The 7,788-nt window shown below is 39.8% G+C and overlaps 1 protein-coding gene across 3 annotated transcripts in view; it reads left to right on the top strand.

Moving 5' to 3' along the window:
- The first annotated feature begins 18 nt into the window (after positions 1–18).
- The window catches only part of SF3B1 (splicing factor 3b subunit 1), a 59,561-nt gene continuing 51,791 nt past the window's right edge, over positions 19–7,788 (top strand). Inside the window, exon 1 of one of the 3 annotated variants that reach the window (XM_043577391.1) lies at positions 19–323. The gene's annotated coding sequence lies outside the window, so the exon portion shown is untranslated. The remainder of the gene's footprint in view (positions 324–7,788) is intronic. The other 2 variants (XM_043577393.1, XM_043577394.1) reach the window with 2 other exon arrangements.

Genomic DNA, 7,788 nt, shown 5'->3' with positions numbered 1-7,788 from the left:
CTGACGCAAGCTCCCGCTGCCGTAAGGCCGACTGTAAATGCCTCGTCATCCTTCCAGCCAATCAAAGGGAGCGCAGGGCCGCCTGGACACACCCCTCTTTCCTGGCCGAGCTCCAGTTCCCGCCGCGCACTAAGGCGCCTTTTACGTAAGACTCATCGTGACCTCTCACCCCACCTCCCGCGCTGGAACTCTTCTCCGGATTCGCCAACCGCCACCGTTCTCTTAGGCGCTGCTTGAGGTCGTGAGGCTCGGCACGTGAGCCCAGTCCAAGGGCGGGAGAAAGCTCGAGGTTCTGGGTGTTCGTTACGTAACTGTCCAAACCGGTGAGTGCTGAGCCGGACTGCCATCGTTCCTGGCTGCGAAGTCTGGCCGTCAGTCTTGCTGTTTAATGATTGTCTAATACAGTACCTGCCGTGCTTACCCCATGAAATTGTTGCGAGGGCAACATAAGGTCATGTACCTAGGGAAGAGACTCAGTTCTATTTGCCTTCCTCTTGTCTGGCCAACATTTTTATTGGTGTTCACGTATAGTGTGGGTTTCCCATAGTGCAGACAAACCAGACAACTTTGCTTTAATTTACCCATGTCAGGAATCAGTCAGTCATCAAGTCCTGACATTCTTTTCTTCTCTGTTCCCAGGTCCTTATTTAATCTTTGTATGTCAATGTCCTGTAAACCAGATAGTAGTACTACCTACTGAATATGGTTTTGAGGAACAAATGAGATAGTTGATTAAATATAATGAACAAATAATTGGGCACGTGTTATAGAAAAAAAATCAGGGTAACGAGGTGGACAGGGGTAAGGTGTGGTGCTAATCTATATAGGGTGGTCAGGTGGACCTCTCAGGAGGTGATACTGAACAAAGGCCTAAAGTGAGGAAATTAACTATGTGAGTATTTGGGAGGAAAGTAACTTCAGGTGAATAGCAAGTGCAAAGGCCCCAAACAGAAATAATGTTGCCTTGTTTTATGAAGAGCAAGGGCTTTGGATCACAGTGAGTGAGGAGGAGCATGGTAAGAAATGAGGTTAGAGATAGTGAGGGCTTTATCATAGTGCCTGGGAGGCCATGGTATCAACTTTGGATTTTTTTCTAAGTGTGCAGGGAAGTCATGAAAGCTTGAGGGTGGAATAGTGACTTGATCTGATCTACATTAACTAAAATATTCAGCTGCTGTGTGTATATATGATTATTTTGGGGGTGATATAAATAATGAGATAGGGAATTTGTCATTTTTTATTATTTTTCTACTCTTGCTTTGTTCATTGCAGTCATCCCTTACTAGATGCTTTGTGGAACGAGTTTAAATCACTAGCTACAAAGTTTATCAAACACTTTTCAATACAACACATAACATACTTGTTGAGGTGGTGTATAGCTGCATCCAAACGATTCTGTATTAAATTACTTTCAAATATACAATCCCTGCTATTATTGACCTCAATATTTCCAGTAATGTCTTCCTTAAAACAAATTTTTATCATATTACTCCTTTGCTCAAAAACCAGTTGTTACCAGTTGTCTAGGAGATATAAGCATTACACCGCCACCTCCTACTAAATTCTATTTCAAACTATTGATATTGTTAACTGGAAGACCTGTTAAACATACTTGTCAGTACATGATGTGCTTAAGTACTTAATATAAGGTTTTGTTTGTTTGTTTATTTTGAGAGAGCACACATGCATGCACAAGTGGGGGAGGGGCAGAGAGAGAGGTAGAGAGATAGAGAATCCCATGCAGGCTCCGCACCATCAGCGCAAAGCCCAGTGTAGGGCTTGAACTCACTAACTGTGAGATCATGATTGGAGCCAAAGCCAAAGTTAGACACTTAACTGTCTGAGCCACCCAGGTGCCCCAACACTTTTTAAAAATGTATATATTTTAGAGAGAGTGAAAGTTGGGGAGAGGGGCAGAGGGAGAGAGAGAGAATCTTAAGCAGGCTCTATTCTCAGCACAGAGCCTAATGTGGGACTGGATCCCATGACCCTGGGATCATGACCTGAGCCTAAATCAAGAGTTGGACGCTCAACTGACTGAGCCACCCAGATGCCCCAAGGCTTTCTTTTATTAAATTCACCAAACATTTTTTCATTCAACTCTTCTCAGACATATGAAAATACCTACTGAATTGGGTCACTCAATTGAATAGTTTCCCAATTTAAAAAACTTAAAAAAATTTTTTTAATGTTTATTTTTTAGAGGGAAACAGAGAAAAAGCATGAGTGGGGGAGGGCAGAGAGAGCAGGAGACAGAATCTGAAGCATGTTCCAGGTTCTGAGCTGTCAGTACAGAGCCCGAAGTGGGGCTCAAACCCATGAAATGTGGGATCATGACCTGAGCCGAAATCAGACACTTAAACAACTGAGCCACCCAGGTGACCCCCCAATTAAAAAAAAACTTTTAAGGCAAATAAAAGAATCTTTGTAATAGATGACATCTTCTCAGTAAAGGAAATAATGTCATAAGCTTAAAGGTGATAATAAACTCCATTCAGTTTCAGTAGATGACAGTGCTTCTGTAAATTGGGGGTTAAATGGTCTACCAACGTAAAAAGATTGGCAATAAATTAAAACTCAGCAGACACCTGTGGGAAGCAATATCTTAGAGTCCAAACCAACTATGCTGTCAAAAATATATTTGACACAATATCATATATTAAATATTTTTGCCAAAATAGTTGAATCTGAATCTGGTGAAGCTTTCAAATAAGCCAGTTTATACAGGGGATAGAAGAACATGTTAAATGACACCATGGAGATACAATCTGCCAAATAAGATGGGAAATTTTATAGGACAAATGCCCCAATTTCTTCAATAAATGTCAAATAAGGGAGAAGGGGGCAGGGGACTAAGGTAGATTTTTTTTTTTCCTTTAAGTATGGTTGACACACAGTGTTATATTAAATAAGTTGGATAAGTTTATACATTATGATATATTTCACTGTAAGTGTAGCTACCATCCATACTGATTAGATTTAAAAGATTTTAAGAGGCATTGTTTGGATTTTGTTTTGAACAAACTAAATGTAAAAAGACATATAGAAGCATGAGAAATTAAAGTAGAATCTCTACTTCAGTAAAGATTTATATTGAGGATTTTACAAGTGAAATATGATGTCTGTAATATGTTTTAAAATAATCCTTGGGGCGCCTGGGTGGCGCAGTCGGTTAAGCGTCCGACTTCAGCCAGGTCACGATCTCGCAGTACGTGGGTTCGAGCCCCGCGTCGGGCTCTGGGCTGATGGCTCAGAGCCTGGAGCCTGTTTCCGATTCTGTGTCTCCCTCTCTCTCTGCCCCTCTCCCGTTCATGCTCAGTCTCTCTCTGTCCCAAAAATAAATAAACGTTGAAAAAAAATTTTTTTTTTAAATAAAATAAAATAATCCAACATCAGGGGGGAGCCTAGGTGGCTCAGTCAGTTAAGTGTCCAACTCTTGGTTTTGGCTCAGGTCATAATCTCCCGGTTTCATGGATTCGAGCCCTGCATTGGGCTCTGTGCTGGTGGTGTGGAGCCTGCTTAGGATTCTCTCTCCCCTCTCTCTCTGCCCCTCTCCCACCCACACTGTCTCTGTCTCTCTCAAAAATAAATAAACTTAAAAAAATAATAATCCAATGAGGGAGGGGGTGAAGGAATAGAATGGATAAAACAAAATTGATCATTTGTTAATTATTGATCTGGATGATGAGTAAATGGGGAGTGTATAATAATATATCTAAATTTCATGGATGTTTGAAATCTTCCATAATAAAACTATATATGTATGTATACCCACATATTTAATTTCTGTTTTCATGTGATTTTGCCAAATGAAATCCTCCTGGTTGACTTCCACTTAGAATCTCACTTTGTTTGACCTTTTGCTCATTTCAGAACCCTGAATATAGACTGAATAGAACCAGAAAGGCTTCAGGTAAATAGAGATGGTTATGACTTTGTGCCAATACTATTTATAATCAACTCTCCAATCAAATGAATATTGGGTGAATTTTAACCACAGAACAAAACCTTTACCTAAACATCACATATTTTTTCCTGAAATAAAGCAAAAATTTTAAAATTAATCTCATTATATATACCTTTTTGATCAGCAAAATAGTATTCCCAGTATGCTAAATAATTTTATACAGGGATTATCTTCATGAAAATGTTTGGTTGAAAGAACACATTCCTTTACTGAATCAGGAACTGCATTACAAGAGGTTAGTGCTATTACAAATGTTAGTTGCTGCTGAAATTAAACTATGGAAAGGCATTAACTAGATAGTTTACCCTTACTCACTGGCTATGTCAGTCAAGGACTAGTCAGGAAAACTATACGAGTTATTTTAAACAGAAAATTTAATATAGGGATGTTGTTAAACAGGGGTTGCAGAACTATGGTGACAAAAAGTGGATACTGCTATAAGAAAGCAGTAGTGACTACAAGAAGTAAGTACCACTCTGTGTCCCCAAGACCACTGCACTGGTAGGTTAGTGATTTGCTGAGAAGACTCATGGGACTCAACATATAGTTGTACTCACAGCTATGATTTCTTACAGCAAAAGGATATAAAGCAAAATGAATAAAGGGAAAAGGAGCATGTGGGATATCTAGGGGAACCGGGTAAAACTTCCAAGGGTCCTTTCCCTGTGAAGTTGTAGAATCACACAGGATATGCTTACTTCTGACATTCTGACCACATGTGTGAAATGTTGCCAACCAGATAAGCTCATTAGAGACTGTCGTATACCCAAATTCCAGACTCCACAAACCATATTGCTTTCACAGTTTGGGCACAGTGAGGCAGTCTTATCAATTCTGGGAATGGTGAAAGCTTACCTGAAATACAGGTTTTTAAATGCCTGCCAAAGGCCAACCTTGTAAGCAAGTTTTTCAAAGAATAGCAGGCAAGCCTGACTTTTCTGCATACTCCCCTCCTACTGAGGGAACAAGGAAAAATTCTGGGCTATCAGAACTTAGAAACTTAGTGAAAGGGTCCCACAATACTGGGACTCAGATCTCTGAGGGGAGACCAGTGCTTGCTCGGCTGATAATAGTGCCTAAGAAGCATAAAGGTGACATATCTCCTATTCCCAAACTCCACGGAGCTGGGACTCAGGTGTCCAAGGAGGAAGCATCGATTGATAATGGGGCATCTAATGGGATGCAATGAGGCCTTACTGAGAACATAGGAAACAGTTTAAAAATAAGTAACTTGCACACACTAGAAACCAGCATGGCCAACAAGTCAACACTTATCTTCTGACCTTGACTCAAAATGCTGCTTTGTAGGAACACCTGGATGGCTCAGTTGGTTAAGTGTCTGACTTCAGCTCAGGTCATGATCTCACAATTTGTGAGTTTAAGCCCTCCATCAGGCTCTGTTGCTGACAGCTCAGAACCTGGCTTCAGATTCTTTGTCTCCCTTCCTCTGCCTCTTCCCCACTCGTGCACGCTCTCTCGCTCTCTTTCTCTCCCTCACAAAAATAATAAACATTAAAAAAAAAGTTTTTAAAAGAATGCTGCTTTGGGGCGCCTGGGTTGCTCAGTTGGTTGAGCCTCCGACTTCGGCTCAGGTCATGATCTCACAGTCTGTGGATTCGAGTCCCGCGTCAGGCTCTGTGCTGACAGCTCAGAGCCTGGAGCCTGCTTCTAATCCTGCGTCTTCCTCTCTCTCTGCCCCTCCCCCACTCTCACTTTGTCTCACTCTGTCTCTCAAAAATAAATAAATGTAAAAAAAAATTTTTTTTAAAGAAAGCTGCTTTGTATTATATGACTTCTTGAAAGATGAAGCAGCCACTCTGTAATACCAAAATATTAGAACTGATTTTTAAAACAGCTCAATTAGAGTGAGTCAAAATTGGAAACTTGAGCAAGTTATTCAAACCAGAAATGTAAACAAGAGAAAAGAAGATAACTGAATACCCAGGAAGGGCCACAAAAAGTAACAATATAGTTTAGGGGCTCTTCTCAGCTTTCCAGATTCAGAGATTTTTAGGTTAGGGCACTCAGAATTTATCAAGAAAATGGATCATCCTAGTTATATGACCAGCCTCTTATCCAACCCTATAATTCTCCTTTTGCAACTCCCTGCCACACACTGTGGCATCTAGTCACAGAACTGCCTCTAGATTCTACAGACCCGGTGGTGTTTGTTGCCTATGCTGTCTTTTCCTGGAGACTCTTCCTTCCTATTCCCACTTCCATCTCCTCTACTCCCTTTCACCTGGTTAATTCTTTCTTCATCCTATGAAACTGATCCAGTGTCACCATATCCAGAAAGTCACACCCCAGGAATTATATATAGCTACATATAGCATGGTTTGATATTTCTGTACAGTTCTAAAATCCTACAAATATATTTATTCTAACCACTTTGTATTATAATTGTTCCTATGAGTCTTTCTCCCAGCCCTGGACTATAAAGCAGCTGAAATACTATGGTTTCTGTGGTATTTCTATAATATATGAAAACAATAGGCAAAATATACTAGGATTACCATTTTAAAAATCTGAGACATAGTTTCTATTCTTCTATCTTCTCTTTTTGGTATTAAACATTATTTCTTTTTTTTTTGAAACATTATTTCTTTTTAAAAATATTTATTTTTGGGACAACGCAAGTGGGGAAGGGGCACAGAGAGGGGAACAGAGGATCGAAACCTTGTGCTGAAAGTCTGACAGCAGTGAGCATGACGTGGGGCTGCAACTCATGAAATGTGAGATCATGACCTGAGCCAAAGTTGGACACTCAACCAACTGAGCCATCAAGGTGCCCCTGAAACATTATTTCTTTAGTCAGTTTGCGTAGAATGTGGGTTTCAGATTTTTCAGCTCTTGTGTCCTCCACAAGTAGTATATTTTGTTGAGATTGCTCCTAAAGATGCTTTTGTTACATTAGCAAATTCTCTTGCCACCTGGGATGTGGTTGGTTTTGGCCAGGGCACCTTCCCTCACTTAAAGCCATCAGTTACTTTCTTAGTACTGTCACCTTATTTCATTTAAATTAAGCCTATTTCCCTCTTATATTTTTTTTCCTTTTACCTTTGGGATTATTTTTCTTAACAAAAAAGAAAGAAACAAATGAATCAGGGAGTGCACTTTGTCTTCTGTTATATTGAGCCATCTACCTGAGGTAACAGAACTCATTTCATTATTCTTGCTCCAAACAAAGGCCTTTGTATTTTCTTTAACATTTTGCCAAAAGCCTCAGCTCATTGAGTGTTTAGCTTTCCTTACACTATTTTTATGTTTCTGCCACTTAAAAATTTCTTTTTTGTGTGTGTGGGGGGGTGTCTGGGTGGCTCAGTTGGTTAAACTTCCGACTTTGGCTCAGGTCATGATCTCACTGTTTGTGAGTTACAGCCCCGTGTCAGGCTATGTGCTGACTGCTCAGAGCCTGTAGCCTGCTTCAGATTCTGTATCTGTCCCTGCTCTCTCTCTCTTCCCCTCCCCCTGCTCATGTTCTGTCTCTCTATCAAAAAATAAACATAAATTTTTTTTTAAATTTCTTTTTCCCCCCACCCAAATGTGGGAAAACTTCCTGGGGATTGCAAAGCACAATAAAACAATTGTATGAAAAGAGAAAACAAAAATAACCAGTCAAAACAAAGTTATTGTAGCTGGAAGTACTTAAAGTTGGTAATTTGTATTTTTTTTAAAGTTGCATAGCTTTAAAAAAAGTTGCAAGATGATTCATTACTGACAAACTGTTTAGCAGTTTCATTTAAGAGGAAACAATATATTTAATAAGTTGCAATTTAGTAGATAATCTTAGATTTAATTAATTATAATGTAATTATATC

The sequence above is a fragment of the Prionailurus bengalensis genome, chromosome C1, assembly GCF_016509475.1.
Source record: "Prionailurus bengalensis isolate Pbe53 chromosome C1, Fcat_Pben_1.1_paternal_pri, whole genome shotgun sequence".
Taxonomy (NCBI): Eukaryota; Metazoa; Chordata; class Mammalia; order Carnivora; family Felidae; genus Prionailurus; species Prionailurus bengalensis.
This window is presented reverse-complemented; position numbering and strand designations above follow the sequence as displayed.